This window comes from Delphinus delphis, chromosome 10, assembly GCF_949987515.2.
Source record: "Delphinus delphis chromosome 10, mDelDel1.2, whole genome shotgun sequence".
In the NCBI taxonomy this organism is placed as follows: domain Eukaryota; kingdom Metazoa; phylum Chordata; class Mammalia; order Artiodactyla; family Delphinidae; genus Delphinus; species Delphinus delphis.
Window position 1 is genome coordinate 33,032,816 of NC_082692.2, and position 24,187 is coordinate 33,057,002.

Below are 24,187 nucleotides of genomic sequence, written 5' to 3' on the forward strand. Positions count from 1 at the left end.
GTTGCTACAAATGGCATTATTTCATTCTTTTTTATGGCTGAGTAATACTCCATTGTATATATGTACCACATCTTCTTTATCCATTCATCTATTGACAGACATCTAGGTTGCTTCCACATCTTGGCTATTGTAAATAGTGCTGCAATGAACATTGGGATACATGTATCTTAGAAAATATTTTTGCCTGGACAAAAATGAAGCAGGACACATAAAAATTTGTGGGGTGAATTAAAGCAGTTCTTAAAGCAAAATTTATAGCATTATAAAATAGCTTACCTTAGAGAAGAAGAAAGGTCTCAAATCAACAACTAAGCGTCCATCTTAAGAAACCAAGGAAAGCAAAACAAACCAAATGCAAGCAGAAAGAAGGAAATTTGAACAGAAAAAATGACCTTGAAAACTGAAAAACAATAAAGAAAATCAATAAAATCAAAAGCTGATTCTCTGAAAACGTCAATGAGATCGATAAACTTTAGCCATACTAAAAATTTAAAAAAATAGAAGAGACACAAATTACCAATGTCATTAAAGACCCCACAGATATTAAAAGGCAGTGCTCTGAACAGCTCTATGCACATAAATTCAATAACTTAGATGAAATGGACCAATTCCTTAAAAGCCACAAACTTCCAAAACTCACACAAAGAAGAAATAGGCAACATATATATTAAAGAAATGGAATCCATAGGTAAAAACCTTAAAAAAAAAAAAAAAAAAACAACCCTCCAGGCCCAAACGGTTTCACTGGTAAATTCTACCAAACTTTTTTTTTTTTTTTTCTGGTATGCGGGCCTCTCACTGCTGTGGCCTCTCCCGTTGCGGAGCACAGGCTCCGGACGCGCAGGCTCAGCGGCCATGGCTCACGGACCCAGCCGTTCCGCGGCATGTGGGATCTTCCCGGACCGGGGTACGAACCTGTCTCCCCTGCATCGGCAGGCGGACTCTCAACCACTGCGCCACCAGGGAAGCCCTACCAAACTTTTAAAGAACAAATAGCACCAATTTTACACAATCTCTTCCAGAGAATAGAAGGGAAGAGAACACTTCCCAACTCATTTTATGAGGCTAGAATTGCCTTGATACCAAAAAACTAGGCAAAAACAGTACAAGGAGAGAAAACTATAGACCACTGTCCCTCATGAACAGTACACAAAAATCTTCAAAAAAAAAATACTAGGAAATCAAATCCAGCAATATATAAATAGAATACTACTCCGTGACCAAGTAGGGTTTATCCTAGAAATGCATGACTGGCTCCAAATTCAAAAATCAATCAATGTACTTCACCATATTAAAAAACTGAAAAGGAAAAATGACATGAGCATATCAAACAATGCAGAAAAAGCATTTGAAAACATCCAGCATCGATTCATGATAAAAACGCTCAGCAATATAGAAATAGAAGGAAATGTCCTTAATTTGATAAAGCCCATCTACAAAATACCTACAGTTAATGTAATGTTTAATGGTGAAACACTGAATGCTTTCTCCTAAGGTCAGGAACAAAGCAAAGATGTCCTCTATCAACACTCCTATTCAGTATAGTACAGGAAGTCCTAATCAGTGCAGTAAGGCAGAGAAAGAAAGTAAAGGCATACAGATTAGAAAGAAAGAATACTGTACCTATCTGCAGGTGACATGATTTTCTACATAGAAAATCCCAAGGAATTTACCGAAAAAGTCTTAAGTTAATAAATGAGTTTAGCACAACTGCGAGAGATAAGGCTAACTCACAAAGAAGATTATATTTCTACACGCTTAAACAATTTGGAAATCAAAATTAAAACATATATTTCATTTAAAATCTTTAAAAGAGAAATACTTAGGTATAAATTGAACAAAACTTGTGCAGGATCTGTATGCTGACAACTATAAACACCAAGGAGAGAAATCAAAGGACATAAATAAATGGAGAGACCTACTGGATTCATGGGTTGGAAGATCCAATTTAGTTGAACGTGTCAATTTTCTCTGAAGAAATCTATAGATTTAGTACAATTCCAATCAAAAGTCCAATAAGATTTCTGCAGATATAGACAAGCTGATTCTAAAATTTATTTGGAAAGTTGAAGGGACCAGAGTAGCCATAACAATTTTGAAAAAGAAGGATAAAGTGGGAGAAATCAGTCTACCTGATTTTAAAACTTACTGTAAAGGAACAATAATTAAGACACTGTGGTACTGGTGGAGGGATAGAGACATAGACCAATGGATCAGAATATATCAAGCAATGGAGTCACAAAATGTCAGTTGTTAACAAAAGTAAAAAAGCAATTAAATGGAAAAAGGATAGCCTTTTCAATATGTGATGTTGGAATAACTGAACATCCATATGCAAAAGTATGCCACGAAAAGCTAAAGACAAAAAAAACTTGACCTCAGTCTCACATTTTATACAAAAATTAACTCAAAAATAGATCATAGATGTAAAATGTAAAACTATACAACTTTTAGAAGAAGAAATAGTAGAAATGTTTATGACTTGGGATCAGGGAGTTTTCTTAGACTTGATATTAAAAGCACAACTCATAAAAGAAAAAAAATTGACAAATCGGACTTTATTAAAATGAAAACCTTTTGCTTTGTGAAAGACACTAAGAGAAAGAAAAGCTATAGACTGGGGAAAAATATTTTCAAGTCACATTATCAACAAAGGACTTGTATCTAGAAAAACTCTTAAAACTCAATAGTAGGAAAACAAACAACCCAATAAAAAATGAGAACATCTTGTTATAGTTTAATTGTTATAATCCTTAAAACAAAGGTACCTATCCTGATACGAAACAAAGACCAATGCCTTTTGTTTGTTTGTTTTCAATGCCATTTTAAAATATAGTGCTTTCTGGATAATTTACATTACTGTAGATGGGAACAAAGTAATCGAGGTTTAAAATTAATTCTGTTTAATATTATAGGAAAAGTATAAACTAAGCATTTTATTCACTTCTGTTTGATTTAAGTGATCAGCTCTTTTAGAAAGCTTTCCTTGACCCTTAAGAATATGAATTCCGTATTCCCCCACTGTGCTTTGCCAGGTTCCTGTACATATCTTTATCACAGCACCTTTCTTATTTTACAATATTAACCTGTCTCCTAAGGTTAAACCTCCTAAGGTTTCACTTTATTCTTAAGCCCTAGCATAGTAACTGGAAGGTAGCAACGACTCAGTGTGTTTGTTGAACAATTAAAGACTTGTAAAGAATAAATAAAAATCATTGATGAAATAATAAAATAGCAACAACACTAACAAAATCTGAAAATATTAGGATGCTTTTAGAATGGTCCCTGACACATAGTAAGTATGCAATAAATGCTCATTTATTCAACAAATATTATTGTAGTTTTCCTACAATGTATGAAGCACTGTTATAGTTGATAGATAAATTACATGCATTTTCAGTTATAGCCCTTAGAGCAAAAACAACACAGACTAAAACCCCCGCCCTCATGGAATTTACATTTTAATAGGAGAGACAAACAATAAGTAAAATAAATAGGTGAAATATGTAGTTTGCTAGATGGAAAAAAAAAAGGCGAGGGGCAAAAGACTTAAACGTCTATGTACGTTCACCAAAGAGAAAATAGCACGTGAAAAGATGGTCAATACAATCAGCTATTAGGAGAATGCAAATTAAAATCACGATGAGATACTACTACATAGCTATTAGGATGAAAATAAAATCAATAGCAACAAAAGGCTGACAGCATCTACTGATGGCGAGGTTGTGAAGCAACTGGAACTCTCATTTGTTGCTTGGAATATAAAATGGTAGTCAGGTAAACAATTTGCCTGTTTCTTATAAAGTTAAACACATACTTACCATATGATATGGTATGATCCCCCTCCTAAGTATTTACCTTAGAGAAATGAATTTTATGTTCGCTCTAAAACCTGCACATGAATGTTTATATCTGCTTTATTCTAATCATCACCTAACAGTGGAGACCACCCCAAGATCCTTCAATGGGTGAACAGATAAACTGAGTACATTCATACTCTTTAGCATTAAGATACTATTTAGAGGGGCTTCACTGGTGGCGCAGTGGTTGAGAGTCTGCCTGCCAATGCAGGGGACACGGGTGCGTGCCCCGGTCCAGGAAGATCCCACATGCCGCGGAGCAGCTGGGCCCGTGAGCCATGGCCACTGAGCCTGCGCGTCCGGAGCCTGTGCTCCGCATTGGGAGAGACCACAACAGTGAGAGGCCCGCATACTGCAAAAAAAAAAAAAAAAAAAAAAAGAAAAGATACTATTTAGCACTAAATATTACTGCTAGTAGAGTATGAACAGTATTGAGCAATAAAAAGGAGTGAAATACTATCATTACATGTAGCAACATGAATGAGTCTCAAAGACATTATGTAGAGTCAAAGAAGCCAGTCTCAAAAGACTGTATATTTTATGATTCCATTTCTATGACATTTAGGAAGAAGGCCAAGTGAAGGAGTAATGGAGAACAGACCAGTGATTTCCAGGGGTTACAATGGGGGGAGAGCGGAACTCTAAAGGGATTTTTTAGGGTGAAGGTGATAGAACCATCTGCATCTTGATTGTGATGATGTTTACACATAGGACTGTACACACACAAACGTCAATTTTACTTACTATATGTTGATTTAAGAAAAGAAAGCCTACTGCGTGCAGCAATGAGGACCCAACACAGCCAAGAATGAATGAATAAAATAAATAAATTTACGTAAAGAAAAGAAAAGAGAGCCTATATCTAGGTAGGGCCTCTGAATCCATCTGAAAGAGACAGTTTGTCAAAATTCTGTGTTCCTCAACTCAATTCCAAGGGAGAAAACAAATACTATTAAGTCAAATAAATAGATTAAAAAAAACAACAAGAATAAACAAACCAAAACCACACCTTCTATATGCAGGCTCAGTAACTCAAAGTCAGAGTTGATTTACTAGGTAATTATCCTACACAACCATACAATCATGCTTCAGGTTATTACAGCAACAGGCTGAACTGAAAAAACTAGGTAAGTGTGCTTTCCGATGTGAAATTGTTACCATTCACAGGTTTACTGTGTTGTTTTTCTTCTTTGACTTAATTTCATTTTCTATTTCAGGCTGGATTTATTGATAAGCGCTCTGATAAGCTATTTTTGTAAAAAAAAAAAAGTGTGTGTGTGTAAGAGTTCACAGTGGGTTACAAGTGATCTGTATTTTCTTTTTGACTTAGTGTTGTTTTAAAAATTTCTCCAATGAGCATGTATTACTTTATAAACCAATAACCTAAATAAATTATAAGAACTCAAGTCAATTGCTAACTAGAGTATCTCCCACACAGAAAAATTTTTGGAATGTGTTTTATTTTATAGGCAAGAATGGGCTTAGTTACTCTAGGTATGATATCTAGTGGTTGTAAAATGGGTGCTTCTAAAAGGATTTCAGAGTTCCCTTAAAAAGGCTGTGTAAACAATTTGGCAGCTCCTCAAAAAGTTAAACATAGAATTACCATATGACCCAGCAATTCCACTCCTATGTGTATACCAAAAGAACTGAAAATAGGTGTTCAAATAAGTACCTGTACACTCATGTTCATAGCAGCATTATTTATAATTGTCAAAAGCTGGAAGCAACCCATATGCCCATCAAATGATGAATTGATTTAAAAAATGTTGTATATCCACACAAGGGGATATTATCCAGCCATAAAAAAGAATGAAGTACTGACACATGCTACAGCATGAATGAACCTTGAAAACATTATGCTAAGTGAAAGCAGCCAGACAGAAAAGGTCATGTATTTTATGATTCTATTTATATGAAATATTCAGAATAGGTAAACCTAAAAACAGAAGGCAGATAAGTGGTTGTGAGGTGCTAGGGGGAGGGAAGAATGGGGAATGACTGCTTAATGGGTATGGTGCTTCCCTTTGGGGTGATAAAAATGTTTTGGAACTAGATAGACGTGATGACTATACAACATTGTGAATTGTGAATTACACAATTCAGTGCATACTGAATTATGCACTTTAAAATGATTAATTTTGTGTTCTGTGACTTTTACCTCAACTTTTTAAAAAAGATGAAATGTGTCCTGCAATCTTATTCACATTTGCAGCAAAAATCTTTATTTTTCAAGGAAATTATAAAGGATAAATATAGTTTAGCCCGTATCTACATAGTTAAGAACTCTGAGTGGCATGTGAATTAATAAGTGATACGTACTTTTTGGAAGGTGATCTGAATAGTATTAAAATGTTCAGAGGAATTGAGTAGTCAGAAAAGAAAGTTACAAAGCAGCATAATGAACTCCCTCTGTACAAGCTTTTCAATGCTCCTCATGTGTGAAAGGTATCTACAAATATTTAATTATACCCAAATCCTTGGTTGGAATACATTCTATTTAGCTGCTGTTGCCCTAGTGGTCCTTGCAATTCTTGGGATGCTGTGCCTGTCAAAGGTACTTTTTTGTTGTGATGTTGGCCTAAGGGTGAAGGGGAGTGGGGTGTTACCTACAAAATTTGACTTTGGGGCCTGGAATGTTTCTAAAAATTTTGAAATCCCAGGCTTCTCTCTTCACTTAATGATGGCTCTTTCAAACATCTAATTTTCTTGAAAATTCTTGGATCATCTTGTTTTTCCTTTGAAAGTATGTAAAACCTTGTACGTGATGCATACCAAATGATTACCCTTTAATAATCAATACAGAGTCCTTTACTGAAATTCATTGGTTGAATTTTCCATTTTCATGTTATTTACTCTTAACCATGATCCTGAAAATTTCAGGTAAAAGTCCTGAGCTGGCTATTCTCTGCCCTTTCCAGATTCACTTTTACCTTTTTCCACTGTACCCTATGCCCTGGCAGGCTGCCCTCCACTGATTTCATCAACAGGCTCCCAGAGCCCCTGGCTTCCTGTAGGGTTCAGCCAATGGGAGGCACATATAGGAGGTCAGAGGGCAGGGGCAGAGAGAAGCTGGGGTAGCTATTCACCTGCCTGTGCTCTCTGCAGGCTGTGGGTTGACTATGGCTGTGTTCTGTGTTGTGTTCTTACAGAAGGCCGTCACTTGTGTTGTGTGACCCTCTCCTACAGCTACAGTCACAGCCATAACTTCAGAGACAGCGTTTCCTCCATTCCAGGTATTTCTCTTTCTTGCCCTTTCTGACTTATGGGTGGTAAAGGTTCCACACTGTTTTTAGTTCTTTGGTCCTATACCATCCCTTGCTGGTTTCCCTTAGCCCTGCACAAAGGACTAACTACATAGTTTGTGGGGTCCAGTGCAAAATGAAAATGCAGAACTTTTTATTCAAAAACCACAATGGATTTCAAGATGGCGACCGCAAGGCATTAAGCAGTGCAGGACCTTCTAAGTGCAGGGTCCTGTGTGACCACACAAGCTGCACATTCACGAAGCCTGCCCTGACTGCACACTATTGTAAACAGTACTTACCATAAATGCTCCTCAGTTACCTGTTGAGTGTGCCACCCATTTCCTGCCAGGATCTTTTCTAATACAAGGTCTTAATGGTTCTCCTTCCCATTTAAAAAAAAAAAAATGTGACTCCATTAGGGGTTCTGGAAAAGTAGCTGTTATCTATACTTAGATTTAAACACTCTGCAATTTAAAACTTTTTAATAGATTTGCATCTGCAGTAGGAAATTCACTTATTCTCTGTCTTCCTCACCCTTACATGGAACAAAGCCACTCATTTGGGAACCAGCGGGGGCCACCACAGCCCTTGAGCACTACCCACCATGCGCTGGTACCGTAGTTGAAATGTGTGACTCCCAAGCATGCCTTCTGGGCGGGTGCAGGAAGTTTTAGCAGTGATTTCAACCATTGAGTTGCTTTTTGATTTTTGTACTGGATACAGAATCTACTATCCTAGTTTGCTTGTTTGTTTTCCCTCTCTTCCAAATAAGACTTAAACCAAGAGCTTTCTCATAGCCTTTCTCTCTCTGGCTAGAAACTTGCCTGAGATAGTGATCTCTTAGTATTACTAAACAAACACCAGTTAGGCCTCCTGTCTTGAGTAAGGCCTGCTCTCTCAACACCGTCCTTAACAGACTTGGGGGTTGAGGTGACAGTCAACAAATTATGCTGTCTTATTGGTTTCAAAATGGGAGTCCCATAAGCTCTTCTGTGCCAGGACTTTTTGCTTTCATTGCTTTGGTTGTTACAAATTCAGGGATGGCAAAGAAACATGAGTTTGAGAAATACTCTACAACTATAGTGTTTCACTGCTTGCACTTGCCACAGACTTATTGGTGCTTGACCACTGAGCTTTCTTCAACAACTGCATTAGTGACATCCATCACTCATTTCTAAAGCACCCACTGACTTTTTCTACCCTCACAGTCCCTTGATTTGGTCACGTTGCCTCTCAGAGCCTTGGATAGAGCAGGAAGCAAAGTTGGGATTTTCTTTCCATGCCTTTTCTCCCCCATTTCTCCATGCCTCCAGTTTTCCCTGTTTTTAAGAAGCGCTCCTGAAGAGTCACCTTTAATGTAAAGTACTATACGGAAGGGTTCACTTCTTTGAAGAGTTACCAAATATACTGTCTCATCTTTTCTCTGAAATGCAAATTTTCTCTCAAGGAGGACAAACTTGCATTTCAAAAGGGGGTCATATGAAAAAAATAATTCCAGCTGTTTAAATCCAGAGTACAGAAAAATTATTCCTAGAACAGTACACAGAATGTTCACTGGGCCTGAAACATTTCATTTGGTTGTGAATTGGCTACAGTTCCATTTCCATTCAGTTTTTTTTTTTTTTTTTTTTGCCGTACGCGGGCCTCTCCCTGCTATGGCTTCCCCCGTTGCGGAGCACAGGCTCCGGACGTGCAGGCTCAGCGGCCATGGCTCACGGGCCCAGCAGCTCCGTGGCATGTGGTATCTTCCCGGACTGGGGCATGAAGCCGTGTCCCCTGCATCGGCAGGCGGACTCTCAACCACTGCGCCACCAGGGAAGCCCTCCATTCAGTTTTGATCTGTTCTTGAGTTAGGCAAATAACCAGTGTGGTCTCAGAAATGATCCTTCTCCTGTAAAAGCAACAGCATTGCTTAGACTTCTAGTCCGCATGGCTGGAAGGGGCCTGACAGGTCTTATAGCCAAACTACAAATGAAGAAACTCAGAGCAGTTCTGGACTGGGTGACAGAACTGGTAAGCACAGAGTTGAGAATTTTGCCCAGTGCATCAGATTCTTAATCCATGCAATTTTGAAGCAGCTCTGTGGAGACACATTCTCAGGGAAAATTGGCTCCCAATTTTAATTTGCCTCTTCCTCCATCACCCAGTCCTGCCATTTTCCTTCCTGTACATTGTCCTCTGAGTGGTGTCCTTAACAATGATATGTCCACCTTGCTCTCTGCAGTGTTCATTTCTGCCCCCTTCCTGATTTACGTGCCAGACATAAGTGTTGCTCTGAATGTCTCACAGTAACAAAATTGCCATTTTTGCATCTCTACTATGAGCCAGTACTGTATTTTTTAAATTCAACAATTTAAAAAATTTCATAGTAAATATTTATCACAAATTAGATCACAGGCAAGTTTTATGTGCGTACAAATACATATATCCATGTGTATCTGTCTAAAAATGTGTATAGACATACATTTATCTATGCACATGTTTGTTATCACTTAAATGTATAAAATAGTTTGTTTTCATTAATTAACAGTACTGAAAAAGTGTAAACTAAGAAATAAAAAATGAAGACTAATTACAATAAAAACAAACTACTTAAAAAATTTCATAGTTACTGATAACATTTCATAGTAATTGAATAAGCCTTATCATTTTAAATTTCAGTGCTTTAAAATAGAATTACTTTACTTTTAAATTTATTTCAGACTTATTTGAATCATTTTAAACATTCAGCAGAAGTAGAGTGAACAGTATAACAGATAGCTCCACCAATTATCCATACTTTGCTAATCTTGTTTTATTTATCTTTTGTTTTTTGGGGAGGGGGCTGGATTATTTGAAAATAAATCCTAAACATACTTTCACCCCAGACTCCCCATTATGCATTCTAATAGATAAGAACTCAAGAAGAAATTTAACCGCAATACCATTATCACATGTAACAAAATTAATAATTTCTTTTATTTTTTAATTAAAAAAAATTAACTAATTAATTTTATTTTTGGCTGGATTGGGTCTTCGTTGCTGCACACGGGCTTTCTCTAGTTGCGGCAAGCGGGGGCTACTCTTTTGTTGCGGTGCGCAGGCCTCTCATTACGCAACAAGACTTCTCTTGTTGTGGAGCACAGGCTCTAGGTGTGCGGGCTTCAGTAATTGTGCCTCGCGGGCTGCAGAGCACAGGCTCAGTAGTTGTGGCGCACGGGCTTAGTTGCTCCGCAGCATGTGGGATCTTCCCAGACCAGGGTTCTAACCTGTGTCCCCTGCATTGACAGGCGGATTCTTAACCACTGTGCCACCAGGGAAGTCCCATTTCTTAACATCTATATCAAGTCCACATTTTATTTCCCTGATTATCTCAAAGTCTTTTAAACAATTGGTTTATTCACATCAGAGCCACACAGGATCTAAACATTGCATTTGGTTTACTACGCCTTTTAAAAACCATTATTTACACACATTTGACTTTCACTTCATTTGACCAATGAAGAATGTATGGTCCCAGTACACAGGTGGGTGAACTAGGGCTCAGAGAGGTTAAGAAACCTCCCCAAGTTCTCATTGTTGGTAGGGGCCAGACCCAGGACTTGAATAAAGGCCTGCCTAAGTCCAAAGACTCCATTCTACTCCTTCCCCTTCAGGCTACCAGAATTTTCCCTGTGTTGCAGAGAGGCAAGAGGCCTAGTGGTTAAGAGAGAGGGTTTGGGCTCAAGTTGGCCTGGGTGCAAATTGGAGCAAGTTACACAATCTCTCTGATCCTGCACTTCTGTCTGCGTCTATAAAATAAGGTTAATGATGATGGTTTGGGGCTGATTAAATAGGAGAACGCATGTCTAGTACTTAGCACAGTGACTGGCACATAGAAAGCACTCAGTAAACCTTAGCTATTATTCCTAGCATAAAGGAGGAGAAAGAATCACAAAATGGTTGTTTGCTTTTGTCAGTAGCTCAGGAATTGTGGCTCATCATTGTTACTACAACTTGTGTAGGATTGAGGCTGAAGGGGTGGGGAGGCTGGGAGTAGGGTGTTGATTCTGCCTGGATTGGAGAAGGAAGCCCTGGACATAAAAATTTAAGTAGGCATCCAAGGAGTTCTTCCCGAGACCTCAGCTGGAAAACAGTTGAATATGTCTTCTGACCTTCCATAGAGGGAAAACCGGTGGGGAGCAGACATGGTGGGAGGGAGACTTCTCAATGTTTATTTGAATTTGGAACCATGTAAATGCATTAAACCAATTCCAATAAAATGAATTGCATTAAAAAGAAAACCCCTCTTTTACCATGGGGTAAGTGCTGAGAATGGGAAAACTAGGATTTAATGACAATAATAATAGTAATAATAATAATCCCCTTACAATTTTTGCAGCCCTAGGAGGGCTTCGGTCATAAGTCAGGTTTTGCACCAGGATGAGACTATTTCAGCTTGACTCTGATTTCAAAGATCTAAGGTAATATTTTAACTTTAGCTATCCTCCCTCTGACACTCATTCTAAGAGTCCAGAACCAGTGCTCCCAGATTTGGAGTTGTCTTCAAGCATAGGCATTGTCAAGGGCTGAATCTATGGGCTAACTAAGGTCTTTGTGTGTACTGTCTGTACATTTATGGGTGCTTTCCCAGTTTATTAGGCCCTAAGTTGTTTTTGATGCTAAGTAAAGACTCTGGGGCTCTGATTTTCTAGAGTCCTTGGGAAGGGAGGGGTCACATAACCCCACTCACAAATAATCAAGAACTTGCCTCTGTTCTAAGGCCTTTACATACACGAACTCATTAAAACCTCACAATAACAATACACTGCAGGTACCATTATTCTGATTTTACAGGCAAAGAAACTGAACCAAGTGAGGTGAAGGAACTTGCCGAAGGTCAGAGCCTGCACGACTAACCACTAGGCTTACTACCTCTCTGTTGGCAGTGGGCCAAGCATGTAGGGGTCCTTTGAAGGTGATGCAGGCGTCCTTGGCTGTGCAGCAGCAAGGCTTTAGGTCCCAAATCCTTCCTTCTAGTTCAGGACCAAGAAAGACCAGGGTGTCAATTTCCTCATTGACCCTGGTCAAGTCACTTACTCCCTTCAAGCCTCAGGTTTCTTATCTGCCCCAGGGAGGAGTTTTAGATGAAAAGACCTCTCCTTGCATTACGAGTGTGGGTGTGTGCTGGGGGGTGGGAGGTGTAGGGGCTGAGGTTTCTGGGCGGTACTGCGCTGCTTTTCCTAGGTCTCTTGCGGAAGCAGGGTGTTTGGAGGTTTTGTCCTAGTCAGCTCCCTCCCAGGAGGTGGGGGCCCCAGTCAGTGATGGCGCGCAAGCTTAGCTATGCCTCCTCCGCTTGGAAAAGGGCCGCCACTGCGGCCAGCTCCGGGCAAAGTCCGGCTGCCCGGAGGTCGAGGGTGGGTCTTTTTTCCCTGAGGGAGTTAAAGCTGAGATTGTATACTTAGGAAGGCTTCTTGGAGGTAGTGACAGTTGAGTCAAGTTCTGAAGGTCTAGCAGGAGTTAGTAAGAAGAGGTGGAGGAGGAAGGGTTACCCCAGGCCCAGACAACAGAACAAAGCACAACCCGGCTTACAGTATGGGAGGAGGAGCTGTGAGAGTGGAGAGGTCTGTAGGGGCGAAATCGCGGGGGGTCTTCAAAGCTTTATTCTAAGAGCAATTGGGAGGGGTTTGAAGGAGGGTAGTCCGGAGTTTTAGAAAGACTCTTCTAGCCACTTGGGAAGAATGGGTCGGAGAGGGGCAGGAGGCTATCGTAGAAAGCAATCGGGTTGGAAAATGACCGAGGACTGAGGAAAGTGGCGCTGGGGGGCGGAGCCGAGCATCTGAGTCTTTCTCAAACCCCACGACACTGTGCGCTGTCCCTCGACTTTCTTTGCTTATGTGGAAGGGCCCCATAAAGGGCAGGGCACCGGCCAAAAGCTCAAAGAGCCAAACAGCGCAGAGCCCCCCCTTCTTTCGGGGGCTCTCTGGTCCAGGTGCCCCAGAATTCGTAGGGTATTGCGGGAGAACTTAACACTGCTTAAGATGGAGAACCGTTACCCCTCAAAATACACAAAAACCTCGGCCGCTTTTGGCAGCAGCCTCCTCCGTCCATGACCTCATGCTTTAAGCTCCCATATAGCCTTCCCCCGCCCTGTCCACACCCGGTGCCCGAGTGGGGGTGGGGTGAGGGGACAGTGGCGAAAGTCTGGGTAGAGGGAGCACCTTATTTATACTGCGCGAAGATTTGGGGTAAGGGGCACAACGATTTTCCCATACCGAAAAAAACATGGTTTAACTTTCTCCTGAGCAAAAAACACTCGCTGTCTTGTGGGACCTCCCTAAGATAGATGCCCCGTACCCGGCCCGAGGTAGTCTGTTTAAGCCCAACCATCTTTGGTTTACGTTTCCTTGGACCAGAGAAGCCGCCTGGAAGTGCTGGCGTCCCGGGCTGGACCGAAGGGCGGCCGCGCCTTCGAGGGACCAGGGGGCTGTTGGGCTCTCGCTCCCATGGCGCCGCCGAGGTTTGAACCCTTGGCTTGCCTTTCAGCCCGCGCCCTGCCCCCTGCTCGCAGCTGCTCTCGGTTTAGGTGCAGCGGTTTCCCCCGCAGAGGAGGAGGAGGAGGAGACTGCGCGAGGAGCGACTCCCTGCTCGGGTTTCCGCACCAATGCCGAGCGGCCCCAGGCGGCCCCCGGCGGCCGGCCCTCCTCCCCGGCACCACGTTCCACAGTCATGGCGCACGAAGAGGGGCGGGCGGGCGCGCGCCGCGGCGGCACCCGCGCCCCTTCCCCTCCCCTCCGCCGCCCGGTTCCGGCCCCTCTCCTAGGCAACCTCCCTCCCCGGCCTTCAGCGCCGCGGAGATGGAGACCCCTCCCCAGAGGGATGCAGTTCCAGCGCCGTTTGCAGCACCCCCTCCCCGCCCCCATCGGGGCGGAGGGATGGAGCCGCGCGCTTCGCGAACCTCCAAGCCCCTTCCCGGGAGCCTCAGCCTCTCTCCCAGCCCCGCAGAAGCCGGGATGCAGCGGGGGGTAGGCGCAGACCGTTTCCCCGAAGCCCACCTAGACCTTGGCATCTTTGCAACCCCTTAAAAAATAAACATAAAACCCAAACCCCAGTCGTTAGACTGCAAAGCGCGTTACAATAACCGGGACGGCTACGCAGGAAACAATCCTGCACTGGTCCGGGTCTCAGGCGGCAGCTTCCCGACCACGCCACCTTCTCCCGGGCCTCGATTTTCCGGCCTTGCCAGAGAGTCGGCCACACCCCGGGGCTGACAGGTCCCGCGCGGGGCCGCAACTTGGTCCGCGCCCCCTGCCCCATCCATGTCCAGAGTCTCGCCAGCCTACAAAAGGTGCAACCTCACGTACAGGCAGAGCACACAGATAAGGTCGGCAGCGCACGCCAGGGAGGCTGCGAACAATGCGCCGGGCGGCCCGCGCCGGCCGAAGCGCGGCGCCCCGGGGGACAGGGGGCGCGGGCGGGGGCCGCGGCGGAGGACCCGCCGGCCGCGACGCTGGACACCTTACTTCCTGCTTCCCCGCCCGCGGCCAGACCCAGCTCTGCGGAGGGATATCTCTCCCCTCCTCTGTCCCTCTCTCTCCCTTCCCCCGCCTCCCCTCCTTTTTGCTTCTGCTCCCCCCACACCCCGCCTTTCTCCTTTTGCAAGAAAATAATTTGACAGTCGATTTGCTGACAGGGGAGGAATTTGCATCCTGGATTAAAAAAAAAAAAAGGCCGAGAGGAGCTTGGGAACGGTTGCTAGGGGTGGGTAATGGGTGAAAAAAGGGGGCGCCGGGAAGCGGATAAGGAGGGTTAAGGGAGGGGGCGAGGGTGGGGAGCAATGCAAAAGGTAAGGCCAGGTTACAGCGGCTCGGCCCTGAGTGGGCTGCGGCCGGGGGAGGGGCGAGAGATACATATGTATTTCTGTCTCCCTAGCACACCCCCTTCCCTCTAAGCGATGGCTGAGAGGCGGTGCATGCAGATGGGGAGTAAGTTTCCTGAAGGGGAGGGTGGATGCACGCGCGCGGCCCCGCGCTGCAAATTTCCACCGGGGAGGGAGAGTGGCTGGATGCAGAGAGTTTGGAGTTGCTTGCGGCGGAGGGCAGGAAGGGGAGCAGGGCCGGGAAAGGGGGCTGGCGGGCGCTATATCTGGGAGTAAGTTTCCAGGATCGGGAGAGCCTGCACGCTTTCTCGCTAGTAAGTTTCTGGCCGGGGAGGGCGCGTGGGGAGGAGGAGAGGGAGGGGGTGCATGTATATAGAAGGGGGGAGGGGGGAGCAGATTTCCTGCGGGGAGGCTGAATGCATATGGAGAGTAGATTTCCTGAAGGGAGGGTGGAGGCGTAGACGGACCGAGTAAGTTTCTTGCTGGGGTGGTGGCGGAGGTGGTGGGTTGGTGCTCTGGAAACCCGGAGCTTCCTACCCTGGGTGGGGGAGCACGCTATTTTGGGGGGAGGGCGTGAAGGGCCAGGTTCCCTGCTGGGGAGAGGGGCTTGCATCTGGGGAGTATGTTTCCTGGCGGAGCGATATTTGTTTACAGGCTGAGGGCAGTACTGTAAGTGAGTAGCGCTTCGAGAAGGCGGCTCTGACAGAAATTAATATTGAAATTACTCCATCAGCTCTGCTCGCCCCCCCATCTCACCCCCCAAGCGAAGACTGGCCTTCTTGTCGGATTGCCCATGCACTTGTTGCAGAAACAGCCAAGGTAGGCAAGAAGCTTATTAAGTTTCATTTTTAAAAAATTAGTTGGGGGATGCTCCGTGAGAAGACGGGGGAGGGGAAGAGAAAAGTAGGGGGACAGATTAGGAGAAGTCTCCCCCCACTTCTTTACTTTCAGTATGTTAGCAGGGCCTTCTCTGCTTCCCTTCTTCCCTCTTCCCTCTCTGCGCTGCAGAGCATCCCAGCAAAGGGGGGAGGGGTGAGGTGGGCGCTATAATTGGCAGACCCGGCTTAAAGGAGGGGGGGGCTTGCAACTGAAGATTGTGTTGTTATAAAGCCTTCATTATTCCAGCCAAGAAGCCGCAGGACCCTAGGGATGTGCCTTTTGGGGTTTTTGACATGATGCATATGTGTATGTATACGCTCCTGAGGGCCCTTCGGCGGCTAGGTCCTCCCCAGAAGTTAAAGTGGCCACCCAGATGGGAGAAATGTGTAAGGGAGTAAACCTGCCCCTTGACTCCCCAACTTCAGTTCGGAAGACTGTGAAGTTACTGCCGGTGGTCTAAAGAAATAGATGTTAAAAAAACAGCATAAAACCACTCATTCACTGGCAGAGGCCGAGAGCACCTGGCGGGCAGCCTCTGGCCAGCACTGGGCTGGAGCATGTGCTCCTGCCATCCTTAGGTTAAAAGAAAATGACTTCTGGTTCCTCTGTGTGCCTTCGACTGGCCCGTTAGAGCCAGCTTTGTGGAAACTCTTCCCCACACTAGACGCGGCTTTGGCAAGTGAACGTGTTGAAGCGGGTTGCTAACAGCATGGCCCCGGCTGTCTTGTGAAGTGCATGGAAGTGATGTTTAAGAATGACGGATCCAGGGATGGCTGAAGAGTTCTTTTAAAAAAATGCCGGCTGTTTGCACTTTTTTGCAGGCCATGGAGCAGAGCTTTAAGAAAGGAGTTTTAAGTTGTTCCAATTGGTACCAACCTTCTGCATCATAGACTGTCTCAAGAAAGCAGTCTGGTGATGGAAAATGTGGTTTTGGTGCTGCTCTCTGGAAGGATAACAACCAGGAGTATTCAGCCCTTAACTAGTTAACCAGCCCTCTTTGCTTCTCTGTGCCTCTTTTCCTGGTCCTCAGCCTACTGGTTTCTGCAGATGAGTTGTAGGTCTTAGCTGTCAGGTACCTTCATTAGGCTGGGAGCTTTATTTATTTCCTTCTTTTTCTTTTTCTTTTCTTTAATTGAAGTATAATTGACTTAACAGCATTGTGTTAGTTTCAGTTGCATAACATAGTGATTTGATATTTTTATACATTATGAAATGATCGCCACCATAAGTATGCTAGGAGTTTTAACTTGGCCAGGATAATTTTAGCACCAGGGATTCAAACCCAGACAAGTTTAGTAGAGTCAGGGAGTGAACACTAGGCAGTGTGGTTAACTAAAGTTAGTTAAGCTTTCTGCAGTGCTACAGACAGGCTCAATACTAGCAGGGGAAAAAGTGGGTTTTAAAAAAAATGATCTCTTTACATGGACAGTGGTTTTTCTTTTTCTTTTTTCTTTCCTTTCTGTCATCAGATTTCCAGATTGAGAATTTGATTTTTGGCAGCTTGAGAGTTGAGTTAGTTGGGAATTCAATATTATTGCCACTTATCAAATGTTCCTAACTAGGCATTCGTTAAACAAATTAGCTATTATTTTTCCCCTGCTGAAAATCTGCTTCTGGTTGATATATATGCTGGGAAGGTAAACAGAAACTTTATGTGTGTTTATCCCAAGGTAGGGGAATTATTTACATGTCTACCCTCAAGCCAAGAGTGGTTATGGTCATTCAGTATTTTTTTTTTTAATTTATGGGATTTATTTTATTGTCTTTCTTTGGCCATTAATCAAGTCACAGTAGCTTTTTTTCCCTCTTCTGAGAATGTTCTGTGGTAATAAAGGTTTGAAGGCCCATGAATCATAATTCATTCTTTTAAAAATATTGTCAGGATTTGATTTATAGGAATTGATACCAGGAGTGACACACCTCTTTGGGCTCCGCCCTTTTAGGCATGTCCATTTTCGCCAAAGAATTGTTTAAGAAGCCAGCTTAACATGTCAAAAAAGAGCATTTCCCTTCTGCTTTATGGGCACTGAGAAGATTAATTTTGCAGGTTCCGTAGTAAGCATGGGTCTTTTCACAGCTTGGTAAGCAGGCTTCCACATAGCAGGCATGTGGTAATATCACATAACATTTATGTGAGCTTGCTGTGAAAACACTTGTTCTACGAACTGTGTGGAAAGTACTCAGTTTTGCATCCATTAACCCACTTGGGCCTGTGGTTTTTGTCAAGGTGGGAGCTTTCACTGTAAGAGAGGGGACAGACTGTAGTGTTCTTTGCTGCTTATGTAATAAAATGTGTGGTCACAGAAACAAGCTTACTTAAAATTCTTTTTCTCCTGCTCTGATGGGTGGATTGGTCATAATAATTGAAAGCATCAGAGGTTTTTTTGGGGGAAAGTCTGAGGATTCTCCGTAAAGTTGATTAATCAGAACATGTTAAAATTGTGTTCAGCAGTTGGCTCAGTTTACAGGATTTGTAAAATGACAAAGAACTTTTAAGGTGGTTTTATTCTCAAGGCAGGAGCACAGCGTCACTGGAAGAAAAAGTGGGGAGGGTATCAGTGTCTAGCCATTTCTGGACTTCAGAGTTTTTATCTTAAAAACGCATGGTTTGATCCGTGAGTTCCATTCATGTCTGAAATTCTGTGACTCAGTCTTGTGAAGAAAAGTCTCAAGAGATCTCCACAGTCTGTCTCTTCCTGGGCCAACGGCCAAATTGCCTCATGGACTTGGGTGAGTTGATTAACTTCTCTTTTTGTCTTCTCATGGAGAGAGTGGATTTACACCTTGGATTCCAAAAAGGACTCTTGAGTGGCCTGGTAATCTTGACCGTCAAATGCAAGAAAATGCTTGTGAAAGTCTGCCACCGTCTTGGAAAAAAAAAAGTGCATGGTTGAGTCCCAGTTATATATGCTAATAGAGAGTGGGGCATATAATCCCAGGCACCAAAAATAATTTCAGTTCATCTTGGAAGTTTTCCCCTCCAGCCAGCTGGTTCACCTGCCTAATTATGCCTGGTCAAGTCTAAGGTTAATTGAGCTGTTAATCCCAGGCAGCAGGGGGAGGTAGTCTTGGGAGGAGTGGGAGACCAGAAAGCCTAGTGTGGCTTTACCCACTTTCTGTGGAGAATTCACATGTGGGTAATTGGGATATGGTCGTATATTTGTGATAAGGTTCAAAATAATGATATTGTATTACTGTCACTTCCGGGATATCATACATTTCACCACGGGCACTTTTGGAGGAAAAGCTCTTGATGTTTTTATTGACTTTGAGCATTGACATGAGAAGTAAGGATCCAGACAAGTGGCTCAGACCCCAGGCAGTAGAGATGGGTGCTGATTGCTCTAAAAGCAGTTAACTTCAGCTGGTTTTATTTCTGACTTCATAAAACTGTGTGATTTAGGGAGGAGAATCAGCTGGAACCTTGTGGATTAATAATATTTCTGAATTTGCCTGTTGGAGGGGAACCAATGAAATAAAAGGGAAACTAAAACATAGTTGATTTCCTTTGCGGGGAGAGGGACACAGGAGCAGCTGGAGTCCAGATATTGGCATGTTTTTCAGCTAGGATACTGTGGCATCGTAAGGAATAACAGAGTCCTGGTAACATGAGTTTGATCCCATGGCTCTCTTCTGGGTTAAAGAAAATACACACCAAAAAGCTTCTGTGGTATTTTCTAAAGATGTTTAAGTTCTCAAGGCAGCTGCTTGTAGGGTCTTCTGGTTAATTGGGGTTTACTGAAGAAACATGATTTTTACTTTTTCCTCACGGAAGACAACAAGCTGGGGATGAGTGGAGTATACTGAGCTATTGGGCTGTTGGTTTAGCAACATTAAAAACCTACTTTTTTGACAGACAGGAAGGGGAAAAAGAACTTGTGTACCTAAATGGTAACCAAGGGCTTGTGGGAGGTTAACAGTTACTTTCGTGCTGTGACTGGATCTGGTTTATTCATGCGTACGTATTGGCAGCTACTTATTGAGCACCTACTATTTGCTAAGTACTGTGTTACCGCTCTGAGTATACACTGATAATTAAAAGACATAATCATCTTCCTCTCCCCATCCCCCACTCCACCGCCTAGGCTATAGTCCAGAGGGGAGGCAGACATGTAAAGAAATATATCTTGCAAAATGTGGTAGATGCTCAGATGAAACCACAGGGAGCAGTAACTTGCAGTTACTTAGCTAAAGAAGCCTAGAAAAGCCTCTCTGAGGATTGGGGGTGAGGGGAAGACAGAGAGCATCAGGCAGAGAGAGGAGGGCCTGTGTGGAAGGACTTTGGCCTTGCGGGGGGACGACTAAAAAGAGGCACAGGTGGACAAGGGGGCAGGGGGAGAGGGCAGCATGAGATGATCGTGCAGGACTTGGGGCCTTGGAAAGGCTTGGGTTTCATTTGAAGGGTAGTGGGAAGCCACTGGAAGTTTGCAGTGGGAAGTGACACCCCCTAACTCGTGTTTAAAGGGGGTGGCATTGGTGGAGAGGGCAGGTGTGGAATTGGGGAGCGCAATAAAAAGGCATTTGGAGCAGGCCAGGTGGGGAGGTGACAGGAGGTGAATGCAGGGGAGCAGGTGGGTGTGAGATGCTTATTAGAGGTAGAATGGGCAGGGCTTGCTGATGGATTTGGTGGAGGTTGGGGAGGAGGAATCTAATAACTGAGGTTTCTGACTGAGCCGTTGGGTAGATATGGGTGGTGCTCTTTGCTGAGATGGGGGCGAGGAAGAGTCTCGGGGAGCAGAATCAAGCGATTTCAGTTTGGACACCGCCAAGTTTGAGATGCCTGTTAGACTCAAGGTGGAGATGTTAAGCTTGCAGTCTGATATAATGTCCAGTGCCAGAGGTATGGCCAGGCAGGAGATAAAAATGTGGGAACCATCAACTAAGGGCTGGTATTTAAATCCAGGAGACTGGATGAGGTGCTCTAAGGAGTCTGTTGAGAGAAGAAAAGGCTGTGTGTGTGTGTGTGTGTGTGTGTGTGTGTGTTGGGTCGGAGTGAGTGTTAAACGTTTCATGAGTTTAAGGTCAGAAACGTCACCACTGGATTTGGCAAAATGGAGGCCATTATCAACTTTGCAAAGAACAGTTTGAATGGAGCAATGGATTGGGTGAGAGCAGGATCGGAAGGGTTGGGAGGGGAATAGGAAGTGAAGAACTGGGAGTAGCATGTGGAGACAACTTTGGGGCAAAATTTGACTGTGAAAGGGGGGCAGAGAAATGGAGGGGGAGCTGGAAGCACATGTGTGTAGAGGGAAGGGTTTTGGGGGCGGTGCTGCTGGTCTGTGTGTGTGATGATGGGAAAGACTAGTGAAGAGGGAGGGATTGTTCAAGAGCAATGGGTTGGGTCAGCTGAGCAAAAGCCATTGAGAAAGTTTGTGGGGAAGATCTGGCCTTGGCCGGGGTGGGGGGGGAGGAACACTTCCTTCATGATGACTGGAGGGAAGATCCAGGAAGAGTGAAGGTGCAGGTGAGGGAAGGGTGGGGAGCGGTGCTGGGGCACAGGTGCTCTGTCTCTCCAGGCTGAGGCCGCGCTAGCCTTGGGCAGGGGTTTGGGCTCGGGCTTTGACACCAGCCAGAGACAACAAGGGTTAAGACTGCATCAGAAAATTGTACTGCATTTTTCTGAACATTTGACTGCATTACTGAGCAGTACAAAGGAAAGACCGGATTCTTTCGCTTGGGGAAAAGAGTCTTCAGTTAAAGTAATTTGGGCCTTACGTTAGATTTATTTGAAAACTATGATTGGGAGAAGACATCTGTGATTTGCAACCCTGTTCAAAAGCTGGTGGGCACTGTGTTGTACGTTTTGAGCAAGGAAAAAAAGGCGAAAGGGCTGCTTCTACTTCAGGCGGCCTTTCACAAAAATAGGCCATAGACTGCCCTGCTTGCCCCGGTGGCCCCAACGATGGGGTCTGTATGGCAGGTGAGTGGGTGAGCAGAGTCAGAAGACCTGGGTTGGGGTGCAGCTCCGTCGTATGGCTCTGGACAAGTCAGCCTCCGAGTCTGTCTCCGCATCTGTAAAAAGAGGGTGATACCATCTGTCGCCTCTTCTCTGAGAGTTGTGAGGACTGAATCAGATAATGTACGCAAAGTGCGATGTAAACTGTAAGAGGCATCGCACACAGGCGGCAGCGAGGTGCAGTGATCTTCAGCCAGTGATCTTCAGCCAGATCGCCTTTTAGATGTGAAACCTGACAACCAATGAAAAACTGCCGTCAGTTCCCTAAAGCTTCTGCTGAAAACCCCTTTCACCGTGTCTACTCTCTCTTGTTCCCTCCTTGTAGCCCCTTTCTGTTTGGGGTTTTCAAGTCCTCTGTGATTTCTTTCAGCGAAACTGGTCTTACTGCTGGAAGGCTGGCATCAGAGAAGCTGGCTGTGAAATGCCAGTCTGTGTAGGTTCACACTCTGATTCCATATATAGAATTTGAGACCTGCCTATTCAAAGGTCCAAATAAACTTGGTTTGTGAACTTGGTGCAGGGGAACCTTGAACCCACCCAAGAATCCCAGCTGTGGCCCAGTGGTCATAGTAGTGATTCATTTGCCTTCCAGGTTTGTTTTGCAAATGAGAACTGTTCTGTAAAGCAGAGTCCACCTTACAGTCCTTAGCCCTTAGTCTTACTGTGTATGCTGGAAAGTCATTTCTAGTTTTAAAAAGCAACCAGTGCTTTTTACTAATTGGACTTCTGGCCTCTGCCTAAGAGGGTGATGCTTTATTTATTTATTAAAATTAATTTTTACTATGAAAAAACGTTAAACACGCGCAAAAGCAGACTGGTATAATGAACTCCAGTTGTGCCCATCACCTAGATTCAGCAGTTAGTGAGATTTTGCACACCTGTAGATAAGAGGACTTCTTCCTGTGTTTGTAAAATAAACACAAGTTATCAGTTTTGAGAGATCAGTGGAACCGATATCAATTTGGTTTCACAGAGAGGGAAAATAATCAACAAAAAATCAGAGAGCGAGAGAGGAAATGGGTGACGTCATTGTAATAACCAGTGTTTACATAGCATGTTATGGGTCCAAAGCCTCTTTGGCATGTCTTGTTTTAACTGTCTTGCAACAACCATAGGAGGTAGATATTATTTTCATTTTACAGCTGAGGAAAGTGAGGCTCAAGAAGTAGAATTGAAAAAATATAAGTAAGTGATTAACCCAGAGTCACATGTCCAGCCAGCATTCAAAGCCCTAGTTTAATGCCAGAATTTGAACGGTCTCCAATTTTGTGCACTCTCAGATAATGCTGTATGGTATTCAGTAAGAGATGTGGTACAGAATATATGCAAAGGATCATGGAGACCAAGAAGATCATCTGGGAATTTGGGGCTTAGAACTCAACGACCTTAGCTGGAAATACTCAGATGATTTAAGCATGTTTTGGGCATTACATTTGTCAGAAAATTGAATTGTCTGGCTTGTGCTGGAGCACACAGCTTTAAGGCTGCTTCATAATGAAAGCCCAAACTTGACTTTAACAGATCTAGGGGCTATTCTTCATTAGCCTCCTACTCTCAGCCCTGTCCCCTCTGTGGAGTGCCTCCGTGGTCATTTCTAGAGATTGCGGCCTTTAGTCTGCAGGCTCTGACTTTGAACACACGGGACCTAGAGCAGGTTTACCACCTGGGTGAGGCTTTCTGAGGGCCCCCTAGGGTTCTTTGTCGTTACAGAGGGTATAACAGTGGCTGCTCTGAGAGCCTCTCCTCATCTTTGGGAAACAGCCTCCAACCCAGCTTCTTTGGAGGACTTTTTAAAACAGAAAAAGAAAAAAGAATGGAGTCGATGCCCAAGGAGTTGTTTGTTTTTTTTTTAATCTTTTTTTTTTAAACATCTTTATTGGAGTATAATTGCTTTACGAGGGTGTGTTAGTTTCTGCTGTATAACAAAGTGATCAGCTATACCTATACATATATCCCCATATCCAAGGAGTTTTAATAGGAGTGTCATATGAGTTCCCTCTGTAGTCATCACAATGGAAGATACCAAACTGTCTTAAAATTCAACTGAAGGCTATCCGTAATGAGCTGATTCTCAAGTGCTGGGACTTGTTCACTTCTCTGTTTTAATTGGGTGAACACACGGGAGCTGAGGAGGGGTTTTCAAGGGGAGCCGGGGTAGGTAAGGACATTCAGCGGCCTCTTTCCTTTTGAAGAGTCTGAGCTTTAGAGACCAGCATGGAATTCCAGCAATTTCACTGTGCACATACTCATTCCTTAAGTCTTTCTTGAGGGCCCTGTGTGCCTGGTCTGGGGCCAGACTGGGGGGTGGGCTAGAGGGGGGATGCCCTTGGGCTCCTGCAGCCCTTGGCTCACAGGGCTGTGGTCATCCTGACCACTGGGCGTGTCCTTGACTCTTTCTAGACTGCCC

The 24,187-nt window shown here is 44.0% G+C and overlaps 1 protein-coding gene across 1 annotated transcript in view; it reads left to right on the top strand.

Moving 5' to 3' along the window:
• Nucleotides 1-15,182: 15,182 nt before the first annotated feature.
• Nucleotides 15,183-24,187, top strand: part of TRERF1 (transcriptional regulating factor 1) — a 199,383-nt gene continuing 190,378 nt past the window's right edge. Inside the window, exons 1-2 of the mRNA XM_060021271.1 lie at nucleotides 15,183-15,259; nucleotides 15,679-15,764. The gene's annotated coding sequence lies outside the window, so the exon portion shown is untranslated. The remainder of the gene's footprint in view (nucleotides 15,260-15,678; nucleotides 15,765-24,187) is intronic.